Here is a 9,126-nt window from a genome sequence, read left to right on the forward strand (position 1 = left end):
ACATGAAATAAAACCTAGTGAATGCAGGGTATACTGAAACTCTGCTACAGTGGCCAAGTTGTCCCCATCCTGCTCTGTTTTCCTCATCTGCCTGTTCTTCTACTGACATCATCAACAAATACATCAGGGCAACACAACAGCTACTCACATCTCACCCTTCACTTAGTTTATCTTTTCCAATATTTAAAGACCTATATTTTGCAAATATTCTGAGCTTTCCAGAAATATGTATACAACCCATAGAGGTTGTTTGCAGAGAGTAGAGGAGAAAAAAGTGAGGCAATCTGGGAAATGTCTATCTTAGTCTCCTCCATGTTGAAACAAAAGTGCTTCCTTAGAAAAGATCCAGAGCCAGCACATGCAGGCACTGCAGGAGTAAGATGGATTTGAGTCTGGATCTCCAAAGCACTGACAGGTAAATTACAAAGGGCAAGATCTTCATTACTAGTGATTTAGGAGGCATGAAGAGATGCAGCTTGATTTGTGGATCTCAAGTGGAGTTTTCAAGGCTGACAATTAATAATAGGAAATTGACATGTAAACTGAATGAATCTGACACAGGGTCATGAGAGCAAATTACATTTGGAAGCTATAGTGCCATTTTTCTAGTTAATTGTAAGAACAGTGAATAGTGTGGAATTTTGTTTGCAGATACTTTTTGACTTTTCTTCTTCTGTGCTTTTCTCCTGCCATCCCCATTCCAAAAAATTCAAGTCTTTCTTTGGGGATTTAAGTATTTAACTACTTAATATTGTAATTTGAAGTAACAAGACAGTTTGGTGACATTTTACAAGACAAAAGCCATTTTGTCTCTCATAACTACACAACTGTTAAAATCCCCATATGACTAATCTCTAATTCCCAGCAGTCTACTGCAAATAAAATCATACTTTGAACTGTGCTACTTTAGTATACCAAATAAAGCTCCCGACTTCCAGATCAGCTCAGAGTTTGGTTAGCCTAAAACCGTGGTGATGTTTATACAGATCACAGAGTGTATTAAACAAAACTCTCCCCATAAACATTTGTGGGAGATTATATTAATCTCAACAGTCTATGAAATCTCCTTAAAAATGCAGGGTGCTGGCCTCCTGAAATGGTATTTAGGAAAATTAAGTCACAAAAGTGTATCCCAAGTCCTCCACAACTGAAGGACTATTCTGAAAAAAATATTCCTTTTCCTATGCTGATTTTCAGCCCCATCCTTTCAAACTTGCATGCAAAAGGCCCTTTGGGAAACAGCTTGCTTGGATACAGATTCCCAGGCCCAGAAGATCTCTCTTACTCATATTCCTTTCCAACTGGCTGCTCACAGGTGGTATTAGGGGTTGTATGATATTTGCACTCTTTCACTGTTTCTCCATTAGCTTTCAAAGTAATGGGATAATTTTTGAGTTGGAAGCAAGTGAAAAAATGGCAAGATTCAAACCTGTGTGTTTATAAGAAAAAGACAGTCTGTGCCTATTGTTAATGCCATCCAATCCCCGGGTTGGCAAGAGGCTACTTCTGGGTTTCCTGGGAGTTCAAATCATTGAAATGTAGCTCTTCTGCCTGGCACAGGAGCTGTCTTCTGTGAGGGAGAGAAAAGTGTGGCTACTGTATGCCTGTATGCTTTCAGAGGGGCAGGCAGCACCTTGGGTGAAAGGTATGGCAGCGCTGGGGTCCTCCAGGTCCTTGGATGCAGAGAGGTTTGGGGACAGATCTAGGCTTTCAGACATGGAGGTGTTTGAGGATGAGGTCCTGGCTGAGGGAGGCCAATCAAGCAATAGGAGATTGGTACATGATCAATGAAGATTTCACTGTATGGCTAGATCTGGAAGTCTGATCCTTTCCTTTACCCAGCTTTTAAAGAAGGGCAGAGGTACAATGGTGTTGTATTCTAGATCTGTAATACATACTGTGTTTTCAAAAATGGCTTATATCTTTGCTAGCAGATGTGTTTCACTTAAGCTGCAGTTTCAACACTTTGTTAAAGAACTTGAGTGTTACCCATTACTGTGCTGAGGAAGCTTCCAACATGCAGTCAGATGACACAACATTAGGCCATGCCTGTTTCTCTTCACTTAGCAAATACTGTGACTTAGAGGGTGACCTGTGGCACTGTGGATTTTCATAGTATTTTTACTGTGAAACACACAAAAGGAGATTTCAGAAGTGCTGTGTGGTGTACAGTCTGTGTGATTGCCATCAGCGATTTGTTCCTAGTATCTGACTTGGGAAAGGGAAATGCAAATGAAACATTTGTCTCCTTGGAAAAAAGGCTCTGAACTACTTGAATTGGAGGGACAGGCAGAGGCTGCTTTGCAGATCAGAGCTGTCCTCTACACATGCAGCGGAGAGCAGAATATGCCTTTGCACCTCTTAACTTGGTACAAATTTGCAGTGCCTGCTCACCAGCTGGTCACATGAGGTGGTGACTCCTGCCCCTCCCCAGGTGGGAGACCCTGAATAAAATTAATTGATGACGGTAAACTTGGCATCTTTCAGCAAAGAAGCTAAAACACTGGCTCTAAGTATGACTCCCCCCTGCTGTGGTCCCTTTTCATCGGGCTGGCACAGAGGGGACACACAGCACTGCCCACTGTGCCACAGCTGCTCCAGCCTGCAGCAACATGCTGTTTCAAGGTTGTCAGTCCAGCAGCTGTCATGATCCCTGCATGGATGCAGACTTTTAAAAGGAGCTGCAAAATGTCAGGGATTTTATTTGTGTGACCTGCCCCCACTGGGCAGACCAGAGTTGATGCACAGCACAGGAATGTGGGTAAGATTATGGAAATAAGCACACAGACACACGAGAACTTCTGCTTTGTTTCATTATGGCAGGGGGTTCATTTCTGATGGCTATGCACATGCCTGCATGCAGTGGGCTTCCACCTCCTTCTGACACAAAAGGCCTCCTGACCTGCCCAGGGTAACAGCACAGTTTTCATTCCCTCCTCTACTCTGGCCTGCTGTTTTGTTGTAAGCATCCCACCTGGTTACAGTGCTCAGCTGAAATCGCATTGTTCTTTGGGAGCTGTGTCACCACCACTGTTCTGTAGATGAGCAAGGCAGGTAGCAGGACCACAGCCTGGTGCTTATTACACCGGGAGAATAGCACCTCTTGTCCCATCAGATGTAAAATTCTTAGGAATCATTTTTGCCATGACACCATTCTCCCACAGAACAGATCCCACCATCAAGGTAACTGCAGTGAAATGCTGAGCAAATTGAGATGCACCCACAGAAAGAAAGCAAAAACTTGAAGGCTGAAGTGACATAAGCATTTTGATTCTAGTTCTCCGCCTTTTCAGGTTTTTACTTTGTCACTCACATATTTTTCTGAGACCATCTATGCTGCCAGTGAAAATCTAACTTGATCCTTTTTTTGGAAGTAAATACAGCCTATTTTGAGCAACACTGGTCAAATGTTTCTAGTTAGAAGTGGAAAGGAAAAGGAAAACTTCTCTTTGTTTTATAAAACAAGTTTTGCTGTCCCCTGCCCTTTGGCTTTCTAGTAGCTAAAACGACTTAGAGCAGGAATAAATCATTTGGCATAAATATATTCTTGGAAGAATACTACCCTGAGGTTTCCCCAGGTCTGAAGTTAGTTTTATGTAGTAGAGTTTTACTATGTGCACATCTGGTGTGTTTTGTGAGCCATCAAGACTTAGGTCTGTGTGCACATTTCCACTTCTTAGACTCAAAGAAGACAATCAGCATTTTGTCCCTCAGAAGCTTCTGGCTTCTAGTTTCATTGCAATTGATATTTAGGAACCATGTGTATTGTTTATTTACCTCATGCCATTGCTGCAAAAGATGCAACTCATCCCCTGCACCTTCATGGGTTGCTCACGCGAAGTGACAGTTCTGCTCTTACCTGCTGTTTTCCCTGCTCCTGAGGGCAGGGATCTCTCACCCCACTGCTGCCTCTTGTCCCTCCAAAAACCAGGCACTGCCTTTGCCTAGTCCAGACTCTTTGCTCTAGACTGTGTAAAAAGTTCGTGCAGCTAACAAATAAAAAAATTATTTTGATTATATAGCATGGATTTCTGGAATCGTGTTATTTCGCATGATCTTCATGTGTCTGTTTTTAAAAAGTAAGATTATGATGTTGGTGATCACATAGAAGAGTTTGAGAGGCAAAAATCATCAACATCAAAAATCTGATGACAAACAAATATCCTTAGAATTCATAATTGTTAAAAAAACTGTTTTATTTTTACAACAGTCTGATGAGAAATAGAGTCATTAATTCTGAATGCTGATAGCTGCGGAGCACTGGTGAGAAGGCTGGGTATGCACTTCAATAAACCATGGCTGAGTTTCATACTGATAAGAGGATCTTGAAATGTCAAGAAAAGCAGCTGCACATTTGGGTTTTACTGTAGAAACCACTGTGAATACAATATTGCTGCTAGCAAGAATTTTTCTTGCTTCTTTCCAGTCCCGTGAGATACTTTTCTCTCTCACAGAAGATACTAGACGAGTTCTATAAACTATGAACACCTGCGACCTTGCAGAGCTTTGCTTATGGTACAGTAGAAAAATATTTTGACAATGAATGTTTTAGGATTTTAGCCAATCACCCCAAGGGGTGGCAGATCCTTTGACCAATTAGACTATGAAGAAAAAAGTCTACAAAAGAGTTTGTAAAATAATTAAATAAATCAATCTTGCTGCACAATTCCTGCCTGTTGGATCTCTCTTCTCCTCCCTACCACCGTGGGATACCGTAACAAACCCCTGCCATTGCATATTGAGAAGCTTTTCAGGTAATGAAGTGTGTGGGACATTCTTCATGGTATCTAGCCAAACATGTAAAATACTGTATGAAAGAGGAAGGTAAAGATAGATAAAGACTGAGAAGTTGTTAGTCTTGTATCTACAATTCCTAGACCCGCTAAAAGGTAGGTGGGAGATTTTGGACCTTTTGTTCTGGCCTGTGACTAGGCATATGCCTAAACATGTCTCAGTTTCTTTTGAGGATAGCTTTTTAAAATTATTTTTACAGTTCATACATGCTTTTACCTGATTCTTTGCAAACACATGGGGCCTCAGAGATGTAAACTAAATATAAACTAAAGCACCTTCAAGTTCTTTGTGTTTTGCATCATTTTTTTCCTTTGAAATAACAACGTAAAATACCACAAGAAAATTCCATCTTGCGAAGTCTGCTTTAACTCACGTGCTGTTTCTTAACTCATTTGGTGAAGAACTACTGCAAAGGATCTGATCACACCAAAGTGTGTTTTCCAGCAGTGTTCATGCAAAGGATCCCGAGCAGAGTTGTGTGCACCTGATTTTCTGTGCCAAGATTAACAGTGTGGAATAGCAGCCACTCCAGAGTAAAAAATTATTTTTGCATTTTTCCCACATTATCCCACATGACTGAAATGTAGACAGTCATACTTTTGAACATGTTGAGAGCCAATAGATGTTTTAACTGAGAGGTTTCAGGTAAGTGCTATTAGAAGCAGTAACCTACCTGGGTGTGAATGCAGGGCTTGAGGTACACAGGTGCACACAAAGCAATTTATCCTAAATTTTAGGACACATTTTGTAGTATGGATGTAATATGGAGAACACGTTATTCAGATTGATGCACTTAATACTATCTTTATCCTGCTCTCTGGACTAAGGTCTCTACTGAGAGCCTCCAAAATCTTCCAGCATGTGAAGACTAGGTTAAGCATGCAGCTTAACCTAGAGGGAGATTCACTGTAGTAGGTCTGGCAGAATAAAAGCAGGAAAGAGAGGTTTTTTTAAGATTGGGTGCTCCTAAGAAGTGCTGAGTGTTATATAGATGTTATCTCCTACCTAAGTTCCCAGGCAGAAGGCTGAGCATGTGGTATTTTTTGCAATCTGTTCCTCTGCTCAAGAATGGTCTTGGCAGAGATGCCATATGCACAGCATTGTATTAAAAGTAGGTTTGATTATTTCCCATGGTAATAGTAAAGCAGTAGATGTGGCAGTAGGTAGAGAAACATTATAATGAGTGCAAATGGAAGCTCATTTCAGGGGTTGTTCACATTCCACTGCTTCTGCTGCTGTAAGAAAGGTGGCTGGGAGATAACACCCACAGTGCAGCAGCCTGACAGCTACCTTTCTGCATTAACTTAGACTGCAATAAAGCACAGCCTTTTTGAAACAAAGTTCAAGTAGCCAGAGCCTCTCTGTGGAAATTAATTTCCTCTGGAAGCTAGTTCCACGTAACTCATCACCTACTTCACTGAACATTAGTCAGCCCTGTCGCTGGTGACAGAAGTGCTTGACAGAGCTGCTGGAAAGTGGGTCAGGTGGTGGATGAAACATAGCCTGCTTCCCTGGGCTGCTTTTGGTGTGGACCTCCTGAGACTGCAGTAAATAATAAATACCTGCAGGCCACCGAGGGCACTTTGAGTGCTGCTGCATAGCTTGTCTTTGGTCCATGAGAGGAGGAAACCATACAATGATATAAATCCATGTAGCAGGTATGCAGGAAGAAACTTTTGGCTACCCATCTCTGTCTCTGACCTGCTATTGTGATGATTTCTTTTCCTGACTATGGGGAGCATATACTGTTGGATGATGCAATTTCTACCCTCATAGGCCTGCTTTCCAGATTGGATAGCTGAGGACTTCATTGGTGTGGTGGTAGCAGCTGTTTGTTGTCAATGCCTCACCAGTGGCACTGGTAAGAGGAGGCCTGGGGCACTGCTCCTGGGCAAACACCCAGCTGTGCCTCCTTACAGGGGGAGATTTTTGGCTGAGAGCAGTGTTGACTGACACAACAGCCATTTCATGTCTTCCCCATAGGAAAAGGCTGTGGGCCACGTAGAAGTTAATGTCTTTTAGAAGTCTTTATGAGAAGTGCAAAGCTGTGCTGTTTCATGCTTTTTAAAAGTCACGTCTTTTATTTGAAAAGGAACCTGCAAAGAACTAAAACAGAATGAAGTTTGTGATCTATTTTTGTGCTGTATAATGGTCTATTCCTTTCTCTTCCTTTTCCCTCTCTCCTTTCCTTTCTCTTTTCTATTCCTCCCTAGAAAGGTTAGGGGTTTTCCTAGTTACTGTTTGACAGCTTGTTATCCAGACTGTAAACACTGAATTTCAGTACTTCCAATCACTGGAAGAATTAAGGCACTGAATCACTAACAAGGCATTACTTTGTTCCAAATGTTTGTTTGTGATTGATGGTAAACAGATTTAAAAAAAGACAAAAAAAGGATTAAAATATCCTCTTTACTAAAATACTCACCCTGCAATTTTCTTCCACAAAAATGTTTGAACGACTCTATTCATACACATTTCTCGTTTTCTGTCAGAGTACTCCAAAGAATTTTTACCCTTCCTTCATCACCACTCTGCTTGGATGCCTTCGTAGTGATGGGAGACAACATCTGTGTGATTCCAAAGGTGAAGTTCCATGTCTTGTCTGAGTCTTACAAACAACTTGTATCTACTGAGTGGGAGAGATCCTCTTCCTCCTTGTTCTCCCTACTCCTGCTCTTGCTTTCTGCTGTGCAGTGTCATGCTGAGCTCGTAAAACATTTTACTGAAGCAACTTTGTCTCTATCCTGGAAGAAGAAAATATTGCTTTCTTTCTGAGATAATTTGCTGCTGGATTTCTGGATTGTATCAATTCCCAGGAGCTCCGAGAAAGCATCAGAACTGGTGGCAGATAAGCAAGGCAGAATGTCTAGGAGTCATGTAGGGACTGTGGGATTTCCATGTTTGAGCAGTGGCAGTGAAATGTTGGATGGGCTCAGTCGTCCTGTGCTGGTTCTCCACCGAGATGAAGTCACTCATCACTTGAGCCGCAGTAACTCACCGTATGTGAACTCTCGGCCTGCCTCCAGAACGAAGGGGGGATGTGCTCACACAGAAATCCTCTCCCAAATAGTCAGCTGGGATGAGTGTTCCCACTGTCTCTCAAGCCACATTTCACCAGAATGAGCGCTGCCCTTACCGGAACTACTCTCTAGCAGCTGTGTATTACCTTGCTGTGGATTGTATTCCTTCTAAGGATTCTCAGGGTAAAAAGAGGTGTGGATTTTGTCCTTCCAGAAGTTTCTTGATAGTGATTGGTCCATGGTTACCTTTGAGGTGAAGCTAATCAGAGGAAAATTTGAAGAAGAGAGTTGCCCACACTGGAAGTGGAAAGTTGGATTAGTATATGCAAATTACAAAGGGACTGAAGAGTTATGAAATATAATGCCAGTGGATCAGTTCCCTTTACTCTTGCCAGGCTGTCAGAACTTCATCCCCACTGGCTAGCAGTCACATCTGTGTGTCTCCCAGTTCCCTCAGTGCAGGCAAGCGAGGAAACTGAGGTATCTCCTGGGAAACAACACCTTTGTTAGGCTTCTCAGGGGGTGCTACACAAAAGAAAAAAGCAGAAAGGGCTTTAACAGGAAAATAGAGAGGTGCAACAGTCTGAGCAGTGTGAACATTATATTGTTGGATGGGCACTCTTGCCTTTAATAGGTTATCTTTTTCCATTAGAGGGCTGTTTAAATTTTTAAGTGGTGCACAGGCTCATAAGGGCTTTTACTGCGTGGGTTCCCATTTTCATGTGGGTTTTGAATGTGTGGGAAAAGCTGATGCATTAAGATCTATTTCCAGTCTTCCCCTTGGGAACTATTGATGGTCATTTCATCTTTCTTACATGACTTTTAAGATCCTCAACCCTCCCCCCCGCAAATGAAAAAGAAAAAAAAGGGAAATTATTTTCTGGTTATTTCCCAGTGAGAAATCTTACAGAGGAATACCAGGGCTGAAAACAAGAAGCAGAACATAAATTCCAAACAGCTTGCATTCAACTAAACCCACAATCAGCATCCCAAAATTAATTTTGACATAAGTTTCAAATAAAGTTCTTGTGGGGTAAAGGAAAAAAAGCAGAAATAAATTATGATTTTTTGGTCATGATTTGGATTAAGAATACTTAAATAGTTGTGCACATGTACAATATCTCTAGCAATATGACTGGCTTCCAGATGGGAGGGGGGGAATTATATTAATGAATTATGGGTCTGATGAAAGGTCATTCTTCTTCTGTCACATAGACTTCAAATCAGCCACTGCGTCTCCCTTGCTCCTTCTTCTAAGTAGAGTGCTGCATAATCCGAAATGTCTTTTCCCTGGTGTTTTGCTGATAAAGTA

At 41.7% G+C, this 9,126-nt stretch overlaps 1 long non-coding RNA gene across 1 annotated transcript in view; it reads left to right on the forward strand.

Annotated features, from left to right (window-relative positions):
- Nucleotides 1-7,563, forward strand: part of LOC120409680 — a 70,694-nt gene extending 63,131 nt beyond the window's left edge. The window contains exon 3 of the long non-coding RNA XR_005601426.1: nt 7,287-7,563. This is a non-coding gene — a long non-coding RNA (uncharacterized LOC120409680). The remainder of the gene's footprint in view (nt 1-7,286) is intronic.
- The last annotated feature ends 1,563 nt before the right edge of the window (nt 7,564-9,126 follow it).

Source organism: Corvus cornix, chromosome 2, assembly GCF_000738735.6.
Source record: "Corvus cornix cornix isolate S_Up_H32 chromosome 2, ASM73873v5, whole genome shotgun sequence".
Taxonomy (NCBI): domain Eukaryota; kingdom Metazoa; phylum Chordata; class Aves; order Passeriformes; family Corvidae; genus Corvus; species Corvus cornix.